Consider the following 14,151-nt stretch of genomic DNA (forward strand, 5'->3'; position numbering starts at 1 on the left):
TGCATATATAGAACCCAGTTATATAGAGCAAATATATAATCCAGTTATATAGAGCAAATATTCTTACAGATAAAGAGATTAACCTCAATACAAATAAAGCTGGAGACTTCAACACCTCCCTTTCAGCATTAAACAGGTCATCTAGACAGAAACACAACAAAAAAGCATTGCACTTAGTCTGCCCTATATAACATATAGACTTAACAGATATATAAAGAACATTCCATCTGAATGCTCAACATCACTGATCATCAGAGAAGTGTAAATCAAAACTACAGAGAGATATCCTCTTACCCCAGTTAAAATGGCTTATATCCAAAAGACAGGCAATAAATGCCTGTGAGAAAATGAAGAAAATGGAAGCCTTGAACACTACGGTGGGAATGTAAATTAATACAACCACTATGGAGAACGGTTTGGAGGTTCCTCAGAAAACTAAAATTCAGCTACCATATGATCCAACAAATCCCATTGCTGGGTATATACCCAAAAGAAAGAAAGCCAGTATATTGAAGATGTATCTGCACTCCTATATTGATTGTGGCACTGTTTACAATAGCTAATATTTGGAAGCAATCTAAGTGTCCATCAACAGATGAATAAATAAGGAAAATGTGGTACATATACACAATAGAGTACTATTTAGCAATAAAAAAGAATGAGATCCAGTCATTTGCAACAATATAGATGGAACTGGAGATCATTATGTTAAGTGAAATAAGCCAGGCACAGGAGGACAAGCATCACATGTTTCACTTATCTGTGAGATCTAAAAATCAAAACAATTTAATTTGTGGAAATAGAAAGTAGAAGGATGGTTACCAGAGGCTGGGAAGGGTAGTGGGGGACTTGAGAGGGGAAAGTGTGGGTAGTTAATGAACAGAAAATAAAAAGTTAGAAAGAATTAATAAGACCTACTATTGATAGCACAAGAGAATAACTATAGTCAATAATAACTTAATTGCATATTTTAAAATAACTTAAAAATGTTATTGGATTGTTTGTAACTCAAAGGATAAATGCTTAAGGGCATGGGTACTCCATTCTCCATGATGTGGTTACTTCATATTGCATGCCTGTATCAAAACATCTCATGTACCCATAAATATATATACCTACTATGTGCCCACAAAAATTTTAAAAATAAATATAAATTAAAAAAGAAAAAATAGAACACAATTGGAAAAAGCACATTACCTGACTTAAAACTATACTGAAGCGCTATAGTAACCAAAACAGCATTGTCCTGGCAAAAAAACAGACACATAGACCAGTGGAACAGAATAGAGAATACAGAAATAATTCCATATATCTACAGTGAACTCATTTTTGTTAGAGGTACCAACAACATACCCTGGGGAAAAGACAAGTTTGCAGTTGGATACAGTAGTAGTAGCATTATTACCAACAAGTCTGGTTCCCCAAAAGATGGGGTCTTTCACTGTTCAGTGTTATGAAGCTAATATGTAAAACAAAAAGTGGGCATCAAGCAGTGCAGAATTGATTCCATGGCCATGAAATTGAGAAGGGGGAGACTGGCTCACTAATAAACTTAACTAATGAGGAGAAAGGGGTTAAAATATAGGCTTTCTCTGGTGATGGGATTGAATATTAAAAGTGAGAGGAGTAATGGTCATGTCTTTTCCAGAAATGAGTGGTGAACTTCTTGGAATTGGAGAGCTGCCTTCATTTAGTTCTTTTAGGACTTCTTCTGGTCTTTGTTATGGTGACAGATGGGAATGTTATTTAGCATGGAAATGGGATTATGGTGAAGCCTGAGGTCTTTATTAAGTCATTTGATTGGCTGTGCTGGTTCTAACCAATCTCAGCTGGTCTGGTTACAAAGGACACTTTTTTTTCACAGATGTCTTGTTTCTTAAAGATAAGCAGAATTAGGGCAGGGTAGAAATTCAGCTATGTCATGAAAGCATTACACAGGGTAAGTTGTAGTAGAAGTAGTATTTCCTGTAGTATTATCTTCATAATCATTTGAAGCACTATGAACTTTTAAAGTTACATTGTATAAAAAACAATGGCTGAATTTATTGCAATAAATCTCATGAGTAGGTTCTAAACAAAGGTAGTGGTGGTGGGAATAGTGAGGAGAGGATGACCTGAGAACTGTGTAAGAGAAGAATCAAACACATTTGACCAGCTGGAAATGTGTATAAAATGTAGAAGGAAAAGTTTTATCCTCTAGTTTAGAATTCACAAATAGTAAATTTGGGATATATTTCACAAATAGTAAAACGAAGAGTGTAATACATCATGATATACTCTGATACATCAGCACCTATAATCAAGCTGAGAGCCATATGAGAAGTTGTTTCAAATATATAGCCCTTTTTTCTACTTTTTTAAAGTATTAAGATATCAGGCATCTCTGTGCTGAGCTGCAGGACAGACCGACCCTGTACCAGGCAAGCCCTGCTATTCATTGCACCTGCTCTGCATGCTCCTCAATGACATCTTCAAATTTACCTAAGAGCCCCTTTAACATCTTTTTCTCTGAGAGCCTGACGCACCATATCTTTAATAAAACCCTTGTTCACAGGGTGACCACAATGCCTCTGCTCATTTTAGGTGCCTAAGTGTTCTTAGCCTAGTAATTATCCTCCTCAAATAGCTCCCTTTTTAACCTGTGCTTCTAACAGCAGAGTTTCGTTGTTGCTATGGATTCTGGACAGACTATTTTGTCAATCCTTGAACCCAATCCTCTCTTTTGCAACAACAGTTATATACTAAAGTCGATATTTTCTTTTACCTCATTTCCTTGTTAATAGACAAACACATATATTGAGAATATACTTGTCTGGCATCCTGCTGAGATTAGTCCTTGGATTTCTGCTGACTTTAATCTTTGTAAGTGATCTAGAGAAAGGCAATTACTGTGAACTAACTGGAACTACTAATCAGCCAAAATTGCTGGGGAGGGAAGAAGTAGAGGAAGCTACAACACAACACAGGTGGAGTCCAATATGCCATGTAGCTAAGTGGGTGTGTGGTAAACGGACATAATAAGGAACCATGTGAAGAGCACTACAAATTGGAAATAAATGATTAAGAAATAAGTAACACCATTCAGTTGAAATGCATGAAGTTTTGGGCATAATTATGGATGAGTCACCTGTGTATCTGTGATCTCTCCTTTCCTTATGAGTAAATTAGTCACTGAATTTAGAGCCCACCCTAACACAGTAACTCAATTAACTGCAAGGAACAAATTTCCAAATAGGTCACAGTCTGAGATCTCAGATGGTACAAATTTGTGATTACACGATTCAATAGACTAGTACTATATACTAGTATTATATAGAAATACAATTTATTTTTTTAATGTCCTAGTGTCTCATGACTTTGCTGAAGTTATTTATTAGATACAAAATTTGTCTTATACATTTTTAGGGTTTTTATTTTGCACAATCATGTCTGATCATCTGTGAATAAAGGCAGTATTACATTTTTCATTTCAGTCTGTATCTTTCATTTCTTTTTCATATCGTTATGCTGACAAAACAACCTCCAGTACAATATGAAATAAATGTAGTATGGAGAAACCCCATCTCTATTAAAAATACAAAAAAATTTTACTGGGCATGGTGGCACATGCCTGTAATCCCAGCTAACTGGGAGGCTGAGGCAGGAGAATCGCTTGAACCCAGGAGGTGGAGGTTGCAGTGAGCCGAGATCGCGCCATTGCACTCCAGCCTGGGCAACAAGAGCAAAACTCTGTCCCAAAAACTAAACAAACAAACAAACAAATGTAGTCTGTCTATACTTCCTTTCTCCAATTTTAAGAAAAAAAGCAATGACTGTGGATTTTTTACAGATGTCCTTTATCATATTAAAGAATGTTATTTCCATTCCTATTTTGTTGAAATTTTTATCACGAAAGGCTGTTAGATTTTCCCAAATGCTTTTACTCAACATATTGATGAAAATGATCATTCTTTTTTACTCTGTTAATGAGATGAAGTGCATGACTGAGTTTGGATTGTTAAAACATTTTGTATTATCAAGATAAACCATACCTTCTTTATTATTTATATTTTTGTGCATCCAATTTGCTGATTTTATTGAAAATGTCTGTGCCTATGTCCATGAGAAATGTTATTCTCTCATTTTAGTTTACTATAAAGCCTTTGTTCAGTAGGTACCATGGTTACGCTGATCTTATGAAGCAAGTTGAACTGTGTGTTCTACTATTTTCTGAAAGAGTTATGTATGACTGGAATTACTTATTCCCTAAATAGTAGAAAAAATTCACCAATGAGACTATATGAAACTGGAGTTTTCTTTGATAGAAGGTTTTTGATGAGTTCCATTATTTAATAGATTTATTCATATTTTCATTTATTCTTTCAGTTTTATTAAGTATATTTTATAATGATTTGTCAATTTCAGCTAGTTTAATCTAGGAAAGGAATTAATAATATTTACTTATTTTAATTTTATTGTTTGTGGTTTCTGTAGGGATGTCTTTTATTTTCTTCCTGACATTGGTGATTAATATTTGTAGCATTTTGACAATTGTATTAATCTTTCCAGGAACTTTTGGCTTAGTCAAGCCTTTGTTTTTTTGTTTTAATTTTCTCCTTTTCTGTTTTCATTTTATCATGTCCTTCTTCCTACTATTTATTTGCTTCATTTACTTATCTTTTTGTAACTTCTTGAAAACATTCCCTTATAAGTGTTGCTTTAGTTCATAGACTAAATTTTGATATGTTGTATTTTCATTCTAATTTAGTATAAAGCATTTCCTATTTTAAACACTTTCTCAAATTTTCCTTCGACTCTTGCGTTACTGAGAAGTGTATTACTTCTCTATTCTCAATAGTGTTCTATTGGTCTATGTAACTTTTTATTCCAGTACCATGTTGTTTTGGTTACTATACCTCTGTGATATAATTTTAAATCAGATAATGTGATTCTTCCAGTTTGTTCTTTTTTTTAATGATAACTTTGGCTATTTTGGGTCTATTGTGATTCCACATAAATTTTAAGATTATTCTATTTCTGTGAAGAATATCATTGGTATTTTGATAGGGATTAAGTTGACTCTGTAGAATGCTTTGGGTAGTGTGGAAAATACTGCCCAATTTTTATTTTTCCAATCCATCAGCATGAAATATCATTTCATTATGTTTTGTGTTCTTTTCAATTTCTTGCACCAATGTTTTATAGTTTTCATTATAGAGATCTTGCCCTACTTTGGTTAATTCCTAGGTACTTAATTTTATTTGTAGCTATTGTAAAGCGGATTACTGTATTGATTATTTTTTCAGATCGTTCACTGTTGGCATACAGAAATACTTCTGATTTTTGTATGTTGATTTTGTATCCTACAACTTTACTGAATTTTTAAAATCATTACTGACAGTTCTTTTGGTGGAGTCTTTAGGTTTTCCAAATATAGTATCCTATCATCTGCAAACAAAAAAATAATTTGACTTCTTCCTTTCCAGTTTGGATGCCCTTTATTTCTTTCTCATGTGATTGCTCTAGAGAAGAGTTCCAGTACTATGTTAAATAACAATGGTGAAAGTGGGCATTCTTGTTTTGTTCCAGACCTTACAGAAAAGGCTTTCATTGTTGCCCCATTTAGTGTGATACTAGCTGTGAGTCTGTTATATGTGGCCCACTTTGTGTTGCGGTATCTTCCTCCCATACCCAGTATTTTAGGGTTTTTATTAAGAAGAAATGTTGAATTTTTACCCATGCTATTTCAGCACTAATTGAAATGATCATATGGTTTTTATCATTCACTCTGTTGATATAATGTATAACTATGATTTGATTTGTACAACAGGTCTAGTGTTTTTGAAATCCCTTAGCATTTGTTCATCTCAGAAAGTATTTCTCTTTCATGTTTGAAGGACAATTTTGGTGAATATTCTATGCTAGATAAAAGATTTCCTCCTTTAGCACTTTAAATATGTCATACCACTCTCTGCTGGCCTGTAAGGTTTTCACCATGAAGTCTGCTGCCAGTTATATTGAAGCTTCATTTTATGTTATTGTTTTGTTTTGTTTTTCTCTTGTTACTTTTAGAATCCTTTCTTTCTCCTTGACATTTGGGAGTCTGATTATTACATGCCTTCAGGTAGTCGTCTTTGTATTATATTTGCTTATCCTTCTACAACCTTCTTGTACTTGAATATTGATATATTTCTCTAGGTTTTGGGAATTCTCTATTATTATCTATTTGAATTATTTTTCTATCACTGTCTCTTTTTATAACTCCTTTTTAACATTCTTAGATTTGCCATTTTGTGGCTATTTTCCAGAACTTGAAGGCATCCTTCATTTTTTTTATTCTTTTGTCTTTTGCCTCCTCTGTCTGTGTGTTTTCAAATAGCTTGTCTTCAAACTCACTAATTCTTTCTTCTGCTTGATCAATTCTCTTGCTAAAAGACTCTGATGCATATTTCAATATGTCATGTGCATTTTTAATCTCCAGAATTTCTGCTTCTTTTTCATTATCTCAATCTCTTTGTTACATTTATCCAATAGGATTCTGTATTTCTTGTTTATGCTGTCTTTAATTTTATTGAGTTACCTCCAGAGTCACTGTTTTGAACATCAGAGCACCAATGTTTATTTAAGACCCAAGGGCTCCTAAGTCAGCTTGCGGTTATAGCTGTCAGTCCAGAATCACTCCCTCCAGGCCAGTGGGCTCTCCTGTTGTCCAGGTTAGGTGTAGAAATGCCATACAGGAGTCAAGGCCTGGAATAGGCGACCCCGGGAATCCACTTGGTGATCTACCTCATTTTGGCTGAGTTGTACCCAGGGTGCATGACAAGGTCCTCATTTACTCTTCCTTCTCCTTTTCTCAATAGAAGGAGTCTCTCCCCATAGGCACCACAGCTAAGAATGTGCTGAGTCGCACCTGGAGCCAGCACTGCTCTGATTCTCACCCAAGGCCCACCGTGAGTACTACCTGGCTACTACTACTGATTATTCATGATCCAAGGGCTTTTTAGTCAGCAGGCAATGTGTCCTGCCAAGGTCACAGGATCCTTGGGTGTTGCTTTTCTGGCCGAAAAAACCTCTGGGCCAGTGGTACCTTTGCCTGAGTTTTGCTCAGGCTCTCTGGCTTGTTCCACCTACTTGGTCAAGAAGGCAGCACTCAGCTCATGCCACTGGCCTGGATCCTATGCCTGCCAAGGGCGAGCCAACCACAGAGTGGTAAGCTGTGTATGAGTGAGTGAGTGTGCGGTCTGGCAACTGTGCACAGCCAGGCACGCTGGCTGTGGTGAGGCGGGCAGTTCCAGTTTCCAGCATGGGCACCGGCTTCCTGTTAGACTGCAGCTGGACCAGCAGTACCACAAGCAACTTCTACAGCTGGCACTGGGGAATGTGGTGGTGCCTGGACCAGAGGCTTGGAGATGCCGGGAACCACAGAGCCTCAAAGAGGGTGACACAGCTCTGGCTTGGGGAGCTCCAGCTCTTCGCGCCTTCTCTCATCTCTCCTTCTTTCCTCTCTCCTTGTTGCCCGCAACATGGTGAGCAAGGGGCATGTTTCAGTCCTGTGTATTACTGCTCTTTCAACACTGCCATTCAGTGGGTCCCAAGTTCTTGTCCCACATCCAAGAAAATGAGGTACACGGACAAGTGGAGGGTGAGCAAGGTGAAGAGGAGCTTTACTGAGTGACAAAACAGCTCAGAGGAGACCTACAGTGGGTAGCTCCTCTCCACAGGCAGGTGTCCTGACCAGAGTCCAGCTCTCAGCAGAGAGGAGACACACAGTGGGTAGCTCCTCTCTGCAGGCAGGTCATCGGGTCATCTACCTGAGTCTGGCGCAGTTTGGGGTTTTTGTGGGCTTCAGAGGGGAGAAAGTGTGTGCTGATTGGTTTATGGGTGGCTGTGAGTGGGCCCAGAAGAAGCACCATAAGTTCTCACTCTGCTCAGCGGAACTGGCGGTCCAGCCTCCAGGTCTAAGGCCATCCCTGGCCTTAAGATGGGGTTTTGCTGGGGACCTGCCCCTTTCTGCCCAGGAACCTGTCTGCCTCCTGCCACCATTAGCCTGCCATCCACAGTGCCCATGGCACCCAGGCTGTTCACGCCGATGGGTGCCTGTAGGTCTGTGCCGAGTCACCCTTAGCCTCTCTTCAGCCTCCCTCCCATGCTTTTTGGTGCCCAAAGTCTAGAGGCAGCCGAGGTGGCAGGGAGCTGGCATGTCAGCACTGCCTCGAACACATGCACACCCAGCCAGGTCATGACAGTGCCTGAGTACAGCCACAACTTCACTCTGAAATCTGAGCAGAGGCTGGGAGCAGGGAGAGGCCTTGCAGTGGGAGCAAGCACTTCTGAGCCAGGGCTGGCTTTCCGGGCCCCCAAGAATGTAGAGATGCCGAGGTTTGCAGATGTGGCTGGGTGGCTATGGCTGTGCCTGGGAGGGAGGAGCTCTTGCCCCTCCAACTTGGAAGGAGCAAGGCTTCTTCCCATTCCTGGTTCCCACTGACACCATGGAGCATGCAGTTCTGGCTGTGCCTTCCCCACTGCAGCTAGCCTCAAGGGCAGTGGCCACTCCAGATGGACCACCGCTGCCATCACCAGGACTGTGTTCTTTCCTCAAGACAGGGGGTTCTCCACAAATATTGCCTGGGAGCTAGGGCCTAGATTAGAGACTTTAGGATGCTGCCTGGTGCCCTATACTGTTGTGGCTGAGTTGCTATTTGAATTGTGAGACAAATTATTCTTTACTTTTCATTCTCCTCTCCTCAGACAGAGGGAAAGGGTCTCTCCCAGAGCTGTGAGCTGCACTGCCTGATGTTGGGGGAGGAGCAATGCAAGCACTGCTTTGACCACTCCAGCTGGTGACTCACTAAGTTGTGAGTGGCAAGGGCTGTTCTAAGAGCTCCTCCCTCTGTGGGCAGTGGCTGAGTTTTGCCCTCTGTTGCTTTCCACTATGACAGAACCACACTGAGTTCCAATGCAAAGTCCTACAGTCACTGTGCTCTTTCTCTCCCAAGTGCACAGTCTCTCTCTGTGCCATGCAGTCACCAACAGAACATGCAAGTATGGTGTCAATGATTCAAGACTGTTTCTTCTACCCTCTTCAATACGTTTTTCCTTAATATGATTTTAAAGACAGGTACTGTGATTACTCATCTGATCATCGATTCTTATGAAGATGTGTTTTTGTGTGGATAGTGGCTCAATTTGGTGTTCTTGCAGCAAGGATGATTGCTGGAGGTTTCTATTCAGCCATTTTGCTCTACCTCCGTCTTTCATCTTTTTAAAGATACTATTACATTGTCTTCCTTCCTCCATTATTTTCAAAAGACAGGTTTTCAAGACACCCATTTCTCTCTCTGTTTTTATCTCTCTGTGTTTTATGGTATGTTGAGGTGTTATTTTATTCTTATCTTATTCTGCTTAAGATTTGCTGAGTACTCAGATTTTTATGTTGCCTTTGCTTTTTAACAAACTTAGGAAAGTTTTAAACACTGTTTCTTTTTCTTTTTACTTTACTTTTTTTTTTTTTTTGAGATGGAGTTTTGCTATTGTTGCCCAGGCTGGAATGCAATGGCATGATCTGGGCTTACTGCAAACTTCGCCTCCTGGGTTCAAATGAGTCTCCTGCCTCAGCCTCTCAAGTAGCTGGGATTATAGGCATGTGCCACCACGCCGTTTATTTTGTATTTTTAGTAGAGACGGGGTTTTCTCCATGTTGGTCAGGCTGGTCTCCAACTCCTGACCTCAGGTGATTCGCCAGCCTTGGCCTCCTAAAGTGCTGGGATTACAGTAGTGAGCCATAGCGCCTGGCCTATACACTTTAAAAAATCCTTTTAAAAAATCCTTTAAGCTCATTATCTCTTCTCTTTCTTTATAGATTCAATTATAGTTATGTTTTACAAATTGATAATGGCTGACGCATCTCAGAAGTTCTGTTTACTTTTTCAACCTTTTCACACTTTTTGTGCAAATTATATAATTTCTATTTATCTACCTTTAAGTTTATTGACTCATTGTTTTATCCATACTGGTCATTTTATTTAAGATACTGTACTTTACAGTTCTGTATTTTTTATGTGTTTCTCTTTTATAATGATCTTTTGCTCTCTTTCGACATTTTATGAGCTCTTTAAGTGCTTTCCTATTTTTTATCTCCAGAAAATTTACCTTGCATTTATTAAAATATTTCTTCCTGTGAATTTTTAAATAAAATTTCTTTCTGGGAATATTATCATCTTTTAGATAGTCACTATTTTTACTTCCATGTTTTCTTCTAGAACAGTTCCTCGATCTTATCTTTTACTACTAATTCAGTTGCACATGCCTCTATATTCACTGTATCTACTTTATTATTCCTAATATTACATTTTGCATTACAATATTTCTACTTGACCATTGTTTTATATTTCGATAATTTTCTATTTTCTTATCATAATAATTATTCTTATTTATTATGCTTATTTTTAGCTTTCGATCTATATGTGCTGAGGTTTCTTCTTCCAATATCCCTTCTCTCTCCTTCCCACCTTCAAACAATTAGAGAGATCAGCATCAGGGTAAAGGAATTATTCTTGGGTTTAAATCTACCAGCAGTGGTGGTTTAGAACAGGATAAGGGATATTCAGTACTAATTATTCACCCAAAGTCTTTATTCTAGAATGGTTTTTTCCAAAAATTTTTGCAATTAAACAGGTTCCTGCAGTAACATTGAAAGGGAAAATGTTCCACAGCATACTGGGGAGGAAAAATAATTGATCCTAAACAGTTCTCCTGCAATTAATGGTCACACCCCTTACCCAGCAGCACTGCACCAGACCAGAATATTTAACCTCCAGTTCAAACAAGCTTACTTTCCATAGAAAATTTTTTGTCAGTGAAGATGTTGCTTTCTGAATTCTATATTTCTTCATGTAATTTCTTTATGGTTAATTTTGGGTGAAGAAAATAGTCATTTATTCTCATTCTTCTTTCTGAGAAGTATATCTTTCCTCACATATATTTGCACTAAAAGTAGCATATTTCCTGCAATGTACTAGATATATAATATGTGCTTTTGAGTGAGTGAATAGAGTCTTATCTCCTTTTGATCTTGCTTCTCAGGGGATTTAGCCTCTTGAGATTTGTGATATTCTTTCTTTGGTGTGGCTACTCTAATTTTTCTGTGTCAATTCAAGCTTCCCTCAAGCATAACACAAAGTTTCTAAGCCAGGTTCCATAAATTTTACACATATTATGCCTCCCTCACTGCTTTTATAGCACAAAATTTATTATTCTTATTCCCTTGGGCTCATATAGGGGAACAAATGACTTTAGCTAGAGAAAATGCGATTTTAATTGATTAGGTAAATTGATTGCTTACATTGAGTCTTGTGACAGAGTAAAATTTATATACATTGTTAATTATTGAAAATTACATTTAGAAATAAGGAATAAAATACAGATTTTTTTGTCTTTGTGTATGCATGTAGGTGGAGCAAGTAATTGTTGAAAACAGGACTCATATAACAGGAATTCTTTAAAGTTACATTATAGAAAAATAGTTACCTCTAATATATTAACAGCTTAGAGTATCAAAAACTATTTTTATTCTTAATTCTAAAATATCCATTAAAATATGTAAATACTATATAAATAATTTTTAAAACACCCTTGTGCCCCTTAGACAAGTAAAAATATAGAACATTTTTTTTCTTAGACACTTCCTGTATTATTCTTTCCAATCTCGTCCCTTTACCTATATCACTCTGTGTTAAACAGTAGCCTAACTTCACTGTCAATTATTTCCTTGCTTTACTTTCTCATTTTCCATCTATATATGCAGCTATAAACAATATATTCTTGAATTTAACCTTCTCGTAAAATTTAAATAAATGAAATTATAAAAGTATCCTTACATGAGTGACATCTTTAGCTTACCATTATATTTTAAATTTATATTCATGCAAGTAGTTGCAGTTTTGTATTGTTTTTCCTGAAGTAGACTATTTGCTTTTATGAGTATATTATTTAATGATCTTATCTACTATTTATGTCTATTTAGTTACTGATCTTTTGTTAACACGAACAGTGATACTACATATATCTGTCTTTCTGTCTCCTGTACGAACACAAGCATTTCTTTTGGGAGGGCTCCTGGGATATAAGCATCTGTATGCTCTATTTTACTAGGAAGTGCTTAACATTGAAACAAGTATTTCATGAATTTTTGCATTCACCTTATATTTCCCAAGCCATCTCAGCTGTCTTTATAGCTGTTAGTATTATTAGTGTAGAATAAATAAAATAAATAATTAAAATATAATTCACTTCTTGTCATTCTTTATCACTTACGCTATCTCCAAATCAAAGTTATGTCAGGGAGAAGCTCTGCATAATTATACAAGATTCTAAAAATAACACATGGCTAATTTGATCATTTCTGCATTGTAACAGATATATCTCATATGTTGCACTGCCCAATTTATTCAGCTACAGCAATTGATTCTGATAACATAGACAGCTAAATTAGATTACCACATATGTTCAAAATCTTCTGTCACATTTCCCTTCTATGGACACATAAGCATTTGGTCTCTATAAAGAAGAACACAATAAACTTTTTATATTTGTACAAAACCATAATTTTGTTTAGGAACCTGCACACTGAAGGAAGATCTCTGCCAGCAAAGATATTTTTCACCTAGAAGTCTTTCATTTGCCCGGAAAGAGATTATGGGGGAGATGAAGTTATCCTCACAAATGAATTAAGGCATTTATAAATTTAGCTTTCTGCCTCCTCTTGCTAGATTGCATCCCCAAAGTATGTTTCTCTGAATATTATCTGTATAGGATAATCATACTATACTTCATCACATAATTCATTTAACTTAAAGATTCACTATCAGATTAATAACATTTTCAAGGGTAGCACAAAAGTGTTGTTAAATGTACACACATATTAACTACCCCCAAATTGCATATTTTATCTATATAATTATATATTACTTTTTTTCTTCAGTAATACAATTAAAGCTTCAGTTTAAGCATTGCTTACACTCAAAGATTCTGCCATTCTACATTTGGCCATAGGTGGCTTATCAAAATATGCAAGATATGATTATGTACATGAATAACAATTCTTTATTACTGTGGTCAGCAAAATATAGGCTGTTGGTCAAATCTGAGATATGACCTTTTTGTAAAGTTTTATTGGAACATAGCCAGGCCCATTCATTACCATATTGCTTATGGCTGTTTTTGAATTTTAATGCAAATTTTAAGGTTAAGACAGAGATCATATAGTCCTCAAAGCCTAAAATATTTACTATCTGTTCCTTTACAGAAAAAAGTTTGCTGATGCCTACACTGGTACATCAGGATTGACTATAATTTCAAAGAATGCAGAAAGAAAGAAACAAAAGCAAGTGAAATACAACTGTTTCTAAATTTCTTTCTTAGTGTTGTTACTTCCTTTTATTTTTTGTCTTAATTTAGTTATGTATTTCTGGATGTTTAACTTCCCTTCTAGAGGTTAGTAAGGTGATTTTTACTGGTTGATGTTTGGTATCTCATTAATAATTAGTCTCACCATTTTAATAGTCACTCGATTTGTTCAAGTATTCTGATTACTTTTCTAAGTATATGATAGATTATAGGATTATCTCAAATTATAATAAAAGATATATGAAAATTTAGAAAATAAATGACCAGTTTTCAGCCAGCATTGAGAAACAATAGAAGAAAATCTACAAATATAGGAATTTGCAGAGTAACAGAAGACACCTTTAAGCAATAAGTCAAATAAGTCAAATGGAATTTGGCCTCAGAGCAAAATTAGATAAAGTTAGAAATGTCACAGCCATTGTTAAAACTGCCGAGTGAGTTTAAGTGTTTTCAACATAATCCCGTGAATTTGACAAAATTATCCATAGAAGACTGACTAAGGGTCTAACTGTGCCATGTAATCTTGATAGGTGAGAAATGTTACCCTCTGGTAAGAAGATTTGGGAGTCTGTACATATTTCACAATGTCCTATTTCTCTTAATACAGTAACAAGAGAAGCAGGTGTCAAAATTGAGTCTCCAACATCCTGAGTTCCTAAATGACTACATGCTGATCCACAGGCACATGTAGGAAAACATCGGTGAACATTATTTTGTTAAGCCATTTAGATTTTGGATTTTCTTTGTTCCATCAACATAAATATAGTC

The 14,151-nt window shown here is 36.6% G+C and overlaps 1 long non-coding RNA gene across 7 annotated transcripts in view; it reads left to right on the forward strand.

The window, feature by feature from the left end:
• LOC105465074 (uncharacterized) overlaps positions 1-13,387 on the forward strand; it is a 234,945-nt gene extending 221,558 nt beyond the window's left edge. For all 7 annotated transcript variants that reach the window (XR_011611745.1, XR_011611740.1, XR_011611741.1 and 4 more), the window contains 2 exons: positions 6,840-6,929; positions 13,283-13,387. This is a non-coding gene — a long non-coding RNA (uncharacterized lncRNA). The remainder of the gene's footprint in view (positions 1-6,839; positions 6,930-13,282) is intronic.
• Positions 13,388-14,151: the final 764 nt, after the last annotated feature.

Source organism: Macaca nemestrina, chromosome 13 (genome assembly GCF_043159975.1).
Source record: "Macaca nemestrina isolate mMacNem1 chromosome 13, mMacNem.hap1, whole genome shotgun sequence".
Taxonomy (NCBI): domain Eukaryota; kingdom Metazoa; phylum Chordata; class Mammalia; order Primates; family Cercopithecidae; genus Macaca; species Macaca nemestrina.